Source organism: Suncus etruscus, chromosome 2 (genome assembly GCF_024139225.1).
Source record: "Suncus etruscus isolate mSunEtr1 chromosome 2, mSunEtr1.pri.cur, whole genome shotgun sequence".
Lineage (NCBI taxonomy): Eukaryota > Metazoa > Chordata > Mammalia > Eulipotyphla > Soricidae > Suncus > Suncus etruscus.
The window spans coordinates 56,015,199-56,029,381 of record NC_064849.1 but is presented as its reverse complement, the minus strand read 5'-3'; the positions used below and the strand labels follow the sequence as shown (position 1 = coordinate 56,029,381).

Below are 14,183 nucleotides of genomic sequence, written 5' to 3'. Positions count from 1 at the left end.
CTTCTACAATGGTGCCGAAAACATAGCCAACTCCCTTGGCAATGTCAGCTCAACCTCTCCCATACCCTCGGCTCTTCAAAACTCTGCCGGCTTCCCCACCCTTCCAGCCCATGCTGTCCTCGGGACCCCCTCCTCTTCTCAGCTCATCCTTGTCATAATCAACGCTTCCGCCCTCCGTCCAAACGCAGACGCCTTCGGTACCTGCTATTCACCTCGAACCTCATCCTACAAATGGTCAACGCCTCCACCATCACTGACCCAGCCTATCTGCTATTCATCTCAACCGCCCTTCTGCTTTGGTAACCCCCTGCCTGTCTCTAACCCCTTCGCTCTGCGATCCAGCCCCAAGCCTCACTTCAGCATCACCTTGTAACAGGTGGTAAAACTTGGACTTTGCCTTTTGGTACCCAATATTGAAAATTGTAATCAAATTCTTGTCATTAATTCCTCCTTTCAGTTCATAATTGCCCCCAATTTAACGTTTCTTGCCTGTTCTACTGGTTTATCTCCCCACATTGTTTCACATTTGTCTTTTCAGTCCTATAACTACTGTGTTTTAGTTGTTTTAATGCCTAAATTAACTGTTACACCTGAAACTAATTTATTACCCCTTAAAGATAACTCTGTGTCTCTCTCCCTCCGCAGGAAATAGCCAGTTACTGCTCTTACCCTTGCCTTATTAATGGGCCTGGGTATTATTGGTGCTGGCACAATAATTTATTCATACTCTAAAATCTGTCAATGCCTTAAGTATAACTGTTGTTAATAATGTTTACAAACCTAAACTAAGTTTACAACACTTAAAGCACATTGTTAAATCCCTAGCAAAGATAGTGCAGCAAAACCACCATGCTTTAATTTGGTTTCCTTTTTTTTTGAAGAAAGGGGGAGTCTGTGTAGCCCTTAAGGAACAATGTTGTATTTTTAAAGACAAAACAGGTTTAGTTAGAGATAGCGTTCAACACATTGGTGATGGTATAAAAGATTTTGAAAAACATTTCGATGAAGAACAAGGTTGGTACCAGGATTGGTTTTTCTCTTCCCCTTGGTTCCACACAATCTTGTCCACCGTTGTGGGCCCTCTTATTAGCCTCATGCTGCTCTTTTCTCTTGGCCCATGGATTTTCCGCAAAATTACTGCCTTTATTAAAAACCAGGTAGATGAAAAGGCAAAAACCTCTATTCAGGTTAACTACCAGCGTCTAACCCCGCGTGACTCCTGTGAAAACTTGGCTTTAGTCACCAAGCCGCCTTTCCAGCCACTAAGTTTCCAGGAGATAGAGCGCATAGCTAACAGACGGAGCTCGCTCCGGCACTTGTGCTCTCGGCTGTGGAGACACCTACGACGGGATTAGCAAGGTCCCAGTTAGGGCACGGCCCTAAAAGGCTACAACGTATAATTCGGATCTCTGCGCACACCCACGGCGTTTGTAGCCACCTTTTAAATGCGGCTTTGGCCGTGTCCGACCTGGTCAAACCTTGTATGCCTAAGACACGGTTCTTCCACCCGCTCACGACTTTCCTTCTTTTATTAGAAGAGAAAGGGGGAGATGTTGGGGACTGACTTGTTTGAGGACATTTTGCTGTTCTCTCTGCCATAGCCCAGCTTTTCACCTAAAAGCAATATGCAGTCTTGCTGTAAATCTCTGAGCTAAGAGAAAAGAATGTAGCTGCAGGACTTAATTTAGCTATAAGCCCGGAGGAGAGAAAAAACCGCCTGGTCCAGTTATCAGAAACTAGGCCCCATTCCTTAAGACCACATTCCGGAGTAATTTAGGCTGTTATCAATAAGTATATGCTATATTGTCTGTTCAAGATCACTTAGGCAAGCACATATTGCACCATTTCCTGATAGTCAAGCAATTAGGAATGCAGCTAGAAGGACACTAGAAGTTTCCATTGAAACAGCACGTTCAGTATAGCTTAAAGGTCATCCAGCCCCTAGCCCACTGCCCACTTCCTTATGAGCCTTCGCGCCAAAAGTATGATTGACATCACCTTTGTACTGCCCCTTTTTCTCCTTCACTATTTAAGAAGGAACTGTAGCCAATAAAGACACCCTTGACCAGTGAGACGCTGCCTTGGGTCTTTATTATTAACCTCTCTCAGATTTTTTACAGTGTGGTTGTTCTTCTACTCAGCAAAATAGGAGTGCAGTCGTCTGAGAAGCCTTCCCAGCTAATTCCTGCTGGCCGGGTCCCCCCTGGGGGGTTTCTGGACACTGCAGGTTAGTAATAGTGTAATGTCAGAAGATGTTAAAGGCTAAAGAGCATTGGATCTTAGAGGAAAGGTACTGTGAGCATATCAGAGTTACTTGAATTACTTGAGATCATATAGTTTTTTTCAGTCAAGGAGTTGTGTGGGTCCTCCCACCCAATACAATGTATATTACAGATATTCAACAAAACATTTTTGTGCTCAAACACCTGTGTTCTGTCTTGCTGCCAAAATGTTAGGTAGCATGAAGTAGATGAATACCCCCAAAGATACTTAGGTTTTTTAGAGGAGTAATAAAAGAAAATAAACATGGCCTCTTCTTCAAGGAAATTTAACTTTATTCAGAAAAGTGCTCTCCAAAAACTCTCCTGAACCTTGACATTGTTTTAGCTGGAGTGTTTAAAGAATAATGTTATTGTGTTTTCTTTTTGCAAGGTTCCATATTATTGCTTTGAGCTAAATAATTGTTATAGCAATTTACCAGTTGACTAATATTTAGTCATCAGCTCTTGGCTACCTATTTTAATAACTGAAGACTTCCTGTTCTATTACTAGTAAAACTTCTAAATAACCCAGAAAATGGTTTATATCACTACACATCTGGGAACACTGAAAAGTATTTAAAATACTGAAAAATAATGAATACAGGTAAAAGGACTCCACTTGCCCTATATCTCCAACATGAATGCAAATGAAAGAGTGAAGAAGCAAATTCCCAGTGGTTCCAACTCACAGGGAAATAAAAGGTAAAATTATATTTATCTTGATGCAATGGTAATAAAATCAGGACTATGAAGTTGTAAAGCTTTCTATATCTCAGCCTCCTACTATTTATGGAGGAGTAAATGAACAAACAGCAAGTGTTCTTGAATGTGGACATTTGACTAAGATACTTCCTTTCTGTTTGTCTTTTTCACCTTAGCTTGACTCCCTTCCTGCAATTTTATCTTGTCCTTTTAAGACAATGAACTTAATTTAAAATTCTTGAATGCATTTACTTTCTAGCTGTAGTATTCTGAAATAGCAGAGACACTTACTTCCCTAAGATACCATTTTCTAGCACTTATAACGCACGTAATACTTGGAGTTTTGTTGGGTTTTCTAGGAATGGCTTGAGAGGAAAGAAGATTAAATTAGCCAGAGTTAAGTCTAAGGAAATGAGTTCGATAACAGAGGAATGAAGTCTAGATAATTATATATGGATAAGAAAGCTAGAGTAAATCTGGATAGCAGAGTTGAACAGGTCACAAAACTAATCTGTCCTTTTTATTTGCTTGTTTCTCAGTAGCTCTAGGAATTCCTCTTGGCCAGCCCTACTTCACTGTTCTCTTGCTTTACCTTTTTCTATGTGTATGTGCTAGAATTGGTGCTTCCTACAGACAAGGCAACTCTTCCTCTTCTGAGCTATACCTATCTATCCCAAACCCTGACTTTTCTTAATTAACATTATTTTATTTTACAAGTGTGGGCTTCATAATGATTCTGCTATAGGCTCAGCCTACTGAGTATATTGTACTATAATTTTATATAAAATTATTTCCTTCCTCTCCTCAAGATAGTCTTGAATATTCTTTTAACCTAGTCAGTGAATATACAGCAACCATTTATAGCACAAGTAGTTTATAGTTCAAGTAGCTGTAACTGGCTGATAATCTAGAGGATAAAATAACATTCATCTGTTTCCAAGAATTACTCTGAAATGATTCCTATAGAATCAATGAGATAAAAAGCACAGTAGGTATTGTAAATAGATTTCAAAATATAATAATGTAAAAATAAATGGCAATTAATGCCTTTTCTTCTTAGAAAAAGAGTGTGGGATTTTTAGAAAAGGAATTTTGTTGTATAATGGCTAAGTTGCATTGCATTTATATCCAGCATCCTTTCCCCCTTATTGCTAAAAGTTGCCTTTTATAATTGCAGACTAGTTTAGCATCTTAACAATAATGGACATATTTTAAAAGATTATTGCCAAAAGTGCATTCTTTATTCCAGGGAGACTTTGTAATAGATACCACCATTTTAGTAATGATACATGCAATCTGTAAGCTATTCCAGTTTTCTTTAGAGTAACTTAATCTTCATATTGTTTTGTATGTCTGGAATTTTAATAGTGTTTTTAATTTAGAAAAGGAAGTATATACCATATTACTAATTACATATGAATGTGAACTAAGCACTGGTCCACTGAGCTTGATTCTTAAAACCAAACATATTTAAAAGTACTTAACCTAGAATAGGAAAAGTCACAGAGAAATTAAAGTATGCCACCCAGGAATATAGTAGTTTTCATGGACTAGCACAGCGAGGGCCTGAATTTGTAGAATGTTTCTTATATTATTGTTCAATACTAATTGTCATTTTATTCTCATTTTATTATTTTTGGGTGATGGGTTTGGGTCACACCTACTGGTATTTAAGGTTTATTCCTGGCTGTACTCTGGGAATACTGAGAATGGAAACAATATATGGTTCAAGGGATCAAACCTGGTTCGGCCATATGAAAGGCAAGCACCTTATCCGCTGTACTATCACTATAGCCCATGGTTCAACACCTTTTTAAAGAGGGCAATAAAAATAAAAATATTATTTTTCAAATATAGTTAATACTTTTTATTTATTTATTTATTTATTTATTTTGGTTTTGGGGCCACACCCGGCAGTGCTCAGGAGTTACTCCTGGCTGTCTGCTCAGAAATAAATCCTGGCAGGCACGGGGGACCATATGGGACACCGGGATTTGAACCAACCACCTTAGGTCCTGGATCGGCTGCTTGCAAGGCAAACGCCGCTGTGCTATCTCTCCGGGCCCCAGTTAATACTTTTCAATTAATCAAATTACAAAAACAGACATAGTGTATATAAAAGAGTGATTAGGTTTTCCCTTGATGACATCATCCACCTATCTATCTAATAACTTATAGTATTAATTAATGATTCTGGTGGCCCTTAATTATTTAATTTTGTCACTGTGGGTACTGGATTATAAGGAAAAGTAAGTTCTTTCTCTAAATCAAAGATCAGAATAGTTTGGCTAAGAAGGAAAAAGTCTGGTCTGTATTTCAAATCTCATTTTATGGCTACCTAGAGCTCAGAGAAAAGATACTTTTTCTTAAGTAAAAAAAAAAGTACTCACTGAAAAATATTTTTATTTTAAATGGTTATAAGAAATCGTTTAGCATAAAACTCTAGATGTATATTGTCATGTGCAATTTCAAGACTATTTTGGCACAAATCCCAGACCTTCAAGGAGCTGATGGAGATGTGCTTGATGAACCAATTCAAAGACCCTTCGTGCTATTTTTAAAACCCAAAGCTTTTACATTAAATAAACCAGTTTGCTATTTTGAAAGAAGTTTATAATCTACTTAAAACTGTCATTCTCTGTTTCTGACTTGCAATTAGATGGTATTTCCAAAATGTCAGACCTAAATTCTACTTCTACCATCACCATAATAAAATGTGACAGCCAAGATATTATATCAATACCTTTTCCATAATTAGCAATAAGGATACTGCCAAGGGTTAACTAGAAAAGTTTCATAAACGTTTTTCTACAAATGGTCTTGAAAGCAGCATTATGCTTTCAAAATCTGCTAATGTAGCAAAGACTCATGACAACCAGGAGACAAATCTATGAGCAAAACTGTTTGGAGAGAAGACTTTTGTAGTATATGATGTATGTTATGTAAATGAGCTTATTAGGCCTCTCATCTATTTTATTATTGGTGACCAATTTAATAGAGGCATTTAAAAAACAATATTTCTGCCTGACTCTTAGAAATGAAGAAGATACATTGATATAATTGAGAGCAAATGATTGCATGTCGTGCCATTTAATCATGTCATTTTTCAATTGCTATTTTTTGCACTTCGCTGCATGCTTATAGAATATTTAGCTTCAATTTAGATTAAGTTCCAGGGTTTGCAACAGAGCTGAGTTCCTATATTGGCTGGTGTTGTCTTTTAAGTTTGGAATCACTTAAAAATGCACAATGTCATTTACTTATATTTTCTTTAAAACACACTTGTCATCATTCATACCTCATTTGAAGTTTGCTTTGTGTGCTCTTTGAAGGAATTATTCTTTACCATTCAAGGGTGGAAATTCTTATTTGCGGCATGAATACATCCAAGTATAGTTAAAATTGTCACTGATTCAAGACCAGAGTTGTCATGACTGATGGACCTACTGACTCTTTTCTAAAAAGTTTAATGATCATTTGCCTAATGATTATTTCCTACTTTAGCTTAATCTTTACCTTATTATGTATGTAATTTATATCTTTCTCAGGAAATTATTTTCTACTTTGAGCTAGAACGTAAAGTCCTTGAGGACAGAATGCTTTATCTATTTTGTTTGTTGATGTATCCCACCTCAGGACAGTCTTCTTTATATTAGATACTTAATATTTCTTTTTAAATGAATGAATGACTATTTTAATCTATTCTGCTGTCATAACCACATTGATCTTAAGAATTGCACAGACTAGATTGGTAGATGGATCAGTGGGCTGGAGCAAATGTTTTACAAGTAAATTTGGTTCAAATTTGGTCCTGTCACTGAATACTCCTCACTATAGCACTACTAACCACCCTTAGAACCCAGTTGGAAGTAATCCCTGACCACTGCTGTGGTCAAAGAAATTAAAACATAATAATAATGGCACCAATTCCTAATATTTTTGGGGACCACACCCGGTGATGCTCAGTGGTACTCCTAGCTTTGCACTCAGAAATCACTCCTGGCTCAGGGGAATGCCAGGGATCGAACCAAGGTCTGTCCTGGATAGGCCGCATGCAAGGAAATTGCTCTACCGCTGTGCTATTGCTCGAGCACCAATTCCTAATTTTTTTTTTTTTTTACCATTTTTCAGGACTAAGATTTGGTCTAAGAAATATCTCTGAAGATACTTTAATTTTTATTAATTTTTAATTGACATTAACTTTATGACTGTTATTACTCCTAGTTAAAGTTAAGGAGGGAAATAAAAAATACAGAGCTCATCTATGAAACTTTATTAATTATATCTAGATTTAGACTGCATGTACTAAAACCCTATCCCAGTTGCTTATTAGCAATTACCTTTGGTCATTACTTAAAATCACCATCTCCTCATTTGTAAAGTAGATGGCAGAGTACTAATGAGAATTAATTGAATATGTGTATACAGAAATATGTACAGAATACAGAACTGTTTGTCATTAGTATAGGGGATCATTTAGAAACAAATTTAGAAATTAAATATAGAGAAAAATACAGAGGATGTGACTCAGTGGTACAGTATATGCCTGGCATATGTGAATGCTTGGGTTTAATCCTCAACCCTCAGAGGAAAACCAAAAGAATAATGCTCTGTCATTAATAAAATTAAATGAATAAATTTTAAAGATAACATGATATTATAATTATTATTTTGTATTAGTTTGGAAATATATATCATAACTCAAAATAAACTTTGGTAAAGTGTAGGAGGTGGTACATCCTAAGTATCTCTCACAAAACTATAGATTCACACCAACAATACAACAAATCCCAATTTTATGGCATATGTGAGTATATGAAATTTATATATAAATGCATTATAAAACAGACTTAATTAACATTATTTCATATTGATTCTACCCCACTTTTTTTTTCGGTTTTATTTTTGGGCCAAACCTGGTGACACTCAAGGGTTACTCCTGGCTATGTGCTCAGAAATCGCTTCTGACTTGGGGGACCATATGGGACACAGTGGACTAGAACCGAGGTTCGTGCTAGGCTAGTGCTGGCAAGGCAAACACCTTACCACTCCACACCACTGCTCTGGCCCCTTCTACCCCATTTTTAAAATCCATTCCCTTATATGTATACCTTTTTGTTTTGTATTGCTATATTTATAAAGGTAGGACAGCTATATTTAATGAATTATTGTATATTTATCATATAGCAGAAAACTTATGTTCACTGAAATTTTTTTGTTTTGTTTTGGTTTGGTTTTTGAACCACACCCATTGACTCTCAGGGGTTACTCCTCGTTATGCACTCAGAAATCGCTCCTGGTGATCCCCCTGGGAAGCCGGGGGATCAAAACGTGGTTCATCCTAAGCTTGTGCTTGCGAGGCAGAAGCCTTACCTCTAGCGCTACTGCTCTGGCCCCCACTAAAATTTTTAACTTAGTGGTTATGGCTCCATCCAAGAAAAGTTTATAGACATTAATGATTTCTTTAAAAAGCTCAAGTTTTCATTGTAAATAAAAAAAAACTGTATATGGCCTACAGTTGCAATAACGATGACTAGTTGAAATTGATCACATGTTAGATTTTGTTTCATGATATTTAAAAGAAAGTGAGTTCTCGGGTTATATCATTTTTGTGCAGTTGATAATATATCTGCCTTACCAAGAGTTTTAAAGTAATTTTATAATAGTTAAGATAATGTGTTTATGATGGTGTTGACTATTATGGCCTTGGTATACTCACCAAGGAACTTAGCTTGCCATAGCCAAAGTAACCAAAACGCTCTCTTATACATGCCCTATGTAATTTAAAAATCTGGAGTTTTCAGTTTATATTTCAGCACCAAGAGTTTATCTGTTTATATTATTAATTCACTTTTTTATGTACTTGTATACCACTTATGAGTGAGATCATGATTTTATCTTTTTTAAAGATGCATAGTATTCCATTGTATATATATCTTATCCATTTGTCAAACATTGAACATTTGGGCCAAGAGTTCTTTTTTAAATAGCAATTTTATTGAGATATAATTAAAATACTGTAAAATTTAATCTTAGTTTTTACTACTTCCAAAAGAAATATTTTACCTTAGTCACAAAAATCCTTTACACCTATTTTGTTAAGTTGATTACAAGGTAATTGATTTTCTGAGAATCATTGTGAATAGAATTGTTTTTAATTTCTCTTTCTTCTCTTTAATGACTTGTATATAAAAAAGCCATGTATTTTTGTGTTGTAATTTTGTAACCTGCCACTTTACTATATAAATCTATTGTTTCTAAACTTTTTTTGTAGAGTATTTAGGATTTTTCTAAATACAGTATCGTGTCCTCTGCAAACAGAGAGAAATTGGCTTCTTCCTTTCTTTTCTTTTCTTTTCTTTTTTTTTTTTTTTGGTTTTTGTGTCACACCCGGCAGTGCTCAGGGGTTACTCCTGGCTCCATGCTCAGAAATCGCTTCTGGCAGGCTTGGGGGACCATATGGGATGCCAGGATTCAAACCGATGACCTTCTGCGTGCAAGGCAAACGCCCCTACAGCTGTGCTATCTCTCCGACGGCTTCTTCCTTTCTTATTTGGATGCCCTTGATACTTTTTTTTTATTTTATATTTTTTTTGGTTTTTCGGGCCACACCCGTTTGATGCTTAGGGGTTACTCCTGGCTAAGCGCTCAGAAATTGCCCCTGGCTTGGGGGGACCATATGGGATGCCGAGGGATGGAACCGCGATATTCCTTGGCTAGCGCTTGCAAGGCAGACACCTTACCTCTAGCGCCACCTTGCCGGTCCCGCCCTTGATACTTTTGATATGCATGATACTCCTTAGGCTCTTGACTAAGTATGAGTCTAGAATCAGAAGATGTATTTTATACTTCTAAGAAATTTATTCAATTTAATGAATTCTCTAATCTGAATAAGTGACTATTTTAATTTTGGGGGTCCTTATCAAACTATTACTCACTGAGGCTATCCACAACATGAAGAAAGTGAAGAAGGGCAGTGGAAGCTGAGACTTCAAATTTTCAGTGAGTTCCTAGGTAATGTTCAAGCTGCTTGCTTTGGAGAACACATTCTGAGTTTCTTTGAAAAGCTGTCTTATGTGGCAAATAAGAGAGGCCATTTTAACACATGAGCAAGTGTAGAAAACTCTCATCATGAGAAAATGGAGATACTAAGTCACTATTTTGATTTGGGGTTCACATTGAGTGTTGCACCTGGGCTATATACCTGGCCTTGTGTTATGAGAGTACTCCTCCAGTAGTGCTCAAAGGGCCATGCAGTGATGGGAACTCTTGCTCCTTGAGATCTCTGCCTAGCACCACACAGCATCATTTAATCAAAAAGAACTTGTCTGTCTTTTTCGACATATATATCTATATCTATATCTATATCTATAGATATATAGATATATATACACATCACACTTGTTAAAAGACAGGCACATATCATGAAGGTGATCAACCCTTCTTTATTATGCTTATCATACAGAAGTTACACTCAATAGATACTGTTAAGCATTTGATGGATCTAGAAGGTAAAATCATTTAGAAAAGGCTTTCTAAATGGAATTGCTTCTATAGTTTTCTTTTATTGTCAGATCACCTAAAGCCCTACCACTTTGTTCATATTAACCTACTAAATAATGTTGCACTTATCTGCTGAATATATTATTAAAGAAATAGGGAGACTAGTTGCTTTGGGGCTTCTAAATTTTTCTCTTTTGTAACACAGTGGTTTTATTTATTTAGGGAATTATGGGCCATATCTAAGTATGCTCAAGAGCTCTTTCTGGCTATGTTCTTGGCAAGTGACTCCTGAAAGTGTTTTGAGGCCCATGCAAGTGCTAGAACCTGGGTCAACTCCTGTGCAAGTCATTAACTTAACCCATGTATCTAGCACCTGCTTTTGTTATTAATTAAGTATTTATTTTATCCTGATATCTTTTCTGATTTGGTGCTTCAGGTACCACTTTGGGGTACCCCAAATTAAAACTTTAAAAACTATATTATTGGTATATGTTGCACTTCATGTATAATGTGTACATATTTGCATATATTTAATATGTAACAAAGAATAAAGTTCCACTGTTTAATAATAATTCAGTGGTGTTAAACTGAAGGCCACGTCAAAAATGGTGTTATGTCATACTTTACTTGAAATTATGAGTAGATAAGCAGCCAAAAATGTTGATAACAGAAATCTGGAGAGGAAAAGAACATCCAGGTACATCTATAGCACACGTGTGCATCCAATTGATGAATTGTAAATCAGACTGAAAGGTTTTAAGTGTGGAACAGAAATCTTCAGCCTATTAGCAACTTTCTTGAAATATATTCAAAGAATGTTTACAAGATTAGATAATGTTACAATCAAATGACTTAAACATTTTTAATTTTGTTTATTACACTTCTATCTTTTTCATTAAAAAAGTACATTTTTTAGAAAAATTAAAGTGGAGTAGAAATGTGTAATAAAATAATTCCTTAGACCTTTGAAGGCCACACGCTCAGCTATATTATACAATGGACTCTCAAGTGTTAGTAAAGCGGTAACTGAAACTCAATATTCATCCTGTAGGTAACCTGGTAGAAAGAAAGTACCTGGAGATCGCCAAACAAAAAGGATAATCACACAAAAGTATCTTTATTCTCTTTGTTAAATTTTTACAATCATTTGTTGTGTTTTTAATTCTTTTAAAACTTTCTTTCCCTTTTCTTGACTTTGTTTTTGGTTGTGAATGTAATAAGATTGTGTATATATCAATGTGATTTTAGTAAGTGTTTGTGAAAATACTTCAAAGATGATAATAATGAAAAGCACTCCAACGTTTCCTCACCTGTTTCCTGCTACTTCTTTCTCTCTTTCAAAACACTCTTTTCTCTCTTCATTTCAATTTACTTGCATCTGTATTTCTTATTCTTATGATCACATTCACCTCTGTTTGTAGTATCTAACTCTCATTGTTCCTCTGAAAATTTCACCATTCTTTCACTAGTTGTTTGCATTAAACCTCTGTTAGTGCCTTCCCCTCTGTATTCTTCTTGATTCTGTGCTTCATGCGCTAATATACCTCTGGTCAACTCAACATTTTGAGGGAAAGACCAATAACTTGTTCTTTCTTATTGAAGGCTCCATGTCTGAAGCAGAGTCCAGCAGATGGAAGGAGCAATCCACAGTTTTAGGAGGCCTAAAAGATACAGATGAGTTTATCTTATCTGTGTGCTTTACTTAGATTGCTTAGCTTGGGTTTCTGTTTAAAAGTACTTTCCTTTGAAAATTTACTCCATAAATAGTTATAATAATCATTTGTTCCTGTGAGTTATATTTAACATTTCTCTATGCATAGTTTATCATAGAAATAATGTAAACTACTGATTCTAAGAAATGTTGCCTGCAAAAGCTGTGATTTTATTTAGTATGTGTTTGTGATTATAAATAAATATGTATATTTTAATGGTTGTTATGGAAACCCATTTAGGTAGAAGAGTGTTATTTTATCAATTATTCCTCTAGATATAAAAATGTACTGAAAAATATGTTGGTCACATAAAATTCCTGTTTTACCTCTCCTTTTTTAAAGTTGTGTTATCTCCCAAGTATGCATATAAGATAAATTATTACTCCATATTATAGGGTCTGTTTTTGGATATTTAAAGTAAAAAATAAAGAAGTGTGAAGATCCTAAAATCTTTTATTGAGTGTCAACAGCAACTGCTTTCACAAGGTTTTATATTTTTATTCTAATATTATTGTTGTTCTGATGCTAGGATTTAAACCAGGGCCACACACATGCAAGGAATGTACTTTCTGTTTGAGCCACTTCCCTAGTCCATTAGTTTTTCAGCTACTTAGACTTATATGCATTAAGATATGGGCTAGAGACCATCTAGATACTTAAATATTGGATACATTTTAGATACCTATTTTAAAAGTAAAGTCTTTAACAATATTTCCCTTACTAACCTCATGTGTCCTATTTTAGAACTTTGAAAACTCCTGTGAGATGAATGAAATCCATTTAACTACTTTGCAAATGTTGCTTAATGTGGCTATGCTAACTTCAGATACAGCTTTAGTGCCATCCATGGCAGATTTCCACTTGGCTAAGAAACATTAGATCTTTTTGTTGGCTTGAGAAATGCAGTTACTATTCCAGTTAACTTCAAAGAACTTGTGAAATCCAGTTTGTAGCATGGAAACATCTCTTTAGATTTTTCTAGCCCTTCCCCCACTTTTGATGTTTACTCTACATTTATTTCCCCTTCCCTTTCTTCTTGTGATGACCAATGTCACTCACCCTTGATTGTGTGTAGCAGAGAGACTTTGTTGTGTCACTAAGATTCCCAATGGCTGCTGGGATTGTACTTGGCATGTTGAATGGTAAGGGCAATCAAACTCTTTCCCAGTCTCTACCCTGTATCACACAATGTGTCTTACCATTGAGTCTTATTCTGTGCCTCCTATACTCTTAATTATTAATAAATTAGTGAAAGCAAAATCCTTAGTACTCATTTTCACAGGGCTCATTTGAACCAGTTGAATGGACTATATTACCATCAAGAATGTTTAATGTTAGGCAAAAAAAATGACAAGTAATAAAAAGCTTGATGGTTTGATTTACCCAATAGTTGCTTTGTTAGAAAACAAATTGAAGTGTGAGTAGTGGGAAAATAAGACAGAGTATATGAACCTATGTTGGTGAGGGCCATTAGTAGGGTTCAAAAGATGCAAACACACAATGCCTGTTACTTTAGTAAATCCTTAGGTTTTAGCTTTGAGTGTCTAGGGATTTCTCCTCATTCAGTGTTGACTAATAAATAGCATCAGTACAGAAATTTGTCAGACCTCATGGTAATATCAGGAGTTGTACAGGAAAATAGTAATGAACCCTAGGAAAATAAATAAGGTTAAGTTCAGGAAGCATAACTAAAATTGCTGCACTGCTATAAATTGAATAATAAAATTCCTAGTCATATTTTGCTATAAATAGAGGTTTGGGGATTTGTCATTCACCTTACTTAAAATTCAGAAATATTAAAGGCATGGGGTTCTCTCATTATAGAAATAATAGAATTCCAGCTATTACTGAGTTAGGGTCATTTAAATGGCTAGAGCATGCATTCTATCAGTAAGTGGGACATCTGTAGGAAACATCCACCTGCTGATCTACTACCACTCTGTGAACATTTCAATGAATTGCACTTAATCATTTTAAGACTTTTTCTAATGAAGCCTTATCTAGA

The 14,183-nt window shown here is 35.6% G+C and overlaps 1 protein-coding gene across 2 annotated transcripts in view; it reads left to right on the top strand.

Moving 5' to 3' along the window:
* The window catches only part of AKAP6 (A-kinase anchoring protein 6), a 505,318-nt gene that overhangs the window by 450,120 nt on the left and 41,015 nt on the right, over positions 1-14,183 (top strand). The window lies entirely within an intron of this gene.